We start from the raw sequence: 1,171 nt of genomic DNA, 5'->3' as shown, positions 1-1,171 counted from the left end.
TGAAAAAAAAAAAAAAGTCACATTTTGGAATCTCATGTTCCCAGAGTAGTATTTCTTAGAGAACATTTTTTTAAGATGGGGTTCAGAGGGGTCTTAGCTTTTAGTCTCTGGGAGCAAAGGTTATAGGAATAAAAACAACGAACTTAAGAGTTTTATTTAATTTTTTTTCCTAAATAGTTGTAAGTGGGCAGCTGGCTGGTGCCAAAGAGGACTTCATTTCTCCATTTGAAGGTCTGATTGCGTGAAACTTACATCCCGGCTGTCCTCACAATCACACACCACTCACTGGAGAAAACCAGTGGGTGTCTTCCCCCTACCAGCTGTCTATTCCCTCCTACACCAGGAATAAAAATAAAACAGTACATTTTTAAAACATAGTGCTTGCCACACACATCTTTTGAAAATAGCCTGTGCACCTTTCTCTCAAGAGTCCTAGACCAATGTTGACGATTTTTGCTTTGGTGTGTAAGTTTATGGAGGATGATAAATCGGTCTGCTATCATTTCTGTGAGCAAGAACGTAGTCACCCCGTGGGAAGGAATATTTTTTCTCAGATCTCTTATCTTGATGTATATATATTCTACTGCAGTAGGTGGAGTTATAGAGATGAGAAATATTAATGAAGAACTCAATATTCCTTGGTGAGCCTACAATGTACCTTTCCCTTAAAACCAGGGTGTTACCACAGAGGAGCTAGGACAGATTGTATGGTGCAAAATGCAAGTGTTCCTGCCACATGCTGCTGATGGCACTTCATTCAATACTCATCATATTAAAAGCTGTGCCCTTCTGTTATGTGAGGTGAAGGAAAGGAATTGCACAGATTGCAAACTAGGATCTCATGCTATATTTGACCATGCAGTGCCCAGGAATGAAGTCTGATCTTGTTCAGCATGTCATGTATTTGTTCCATCTCTTTCTGTGATGGCACCTTGCTCACGGCAGGTGCTCAACACACATTTGTGGACTGCTAGCAATCTGTATGGTGAAATCATGATATTATATTTTTGAAATGTAATAGATCACGGTCCCATTACATAACAGTTCAGAGGTTTAAAATTCTGATATCTAAGAAATCAAATGAAATCAAACAAAAACCTCCTTATGGGTTTGGCTTAAAAGGCATAGCACTAGACAACTATAACACCAGCGTATGCTGGAGTCCTAGTTT

The sequence above is a fragment of the Bison bison genome, unplaced genomic scaffold (genome assembly GCF_000754665.1).
Source record: "Bison bison bison isolate TAMUID 2011002044 unplaced genomic scaffold, Bison_UMD1.0 scf7180017864369, whole genome shotgun sequence".
Taxonomy (NCBI): Eukaryota; Metazoa; Chordata; class Mammalia; order Artiodactyla; family Bovidae; genus Bison; species Bison bison.
Note: the sequence above shows the minus strand (reverse complement) of the source record.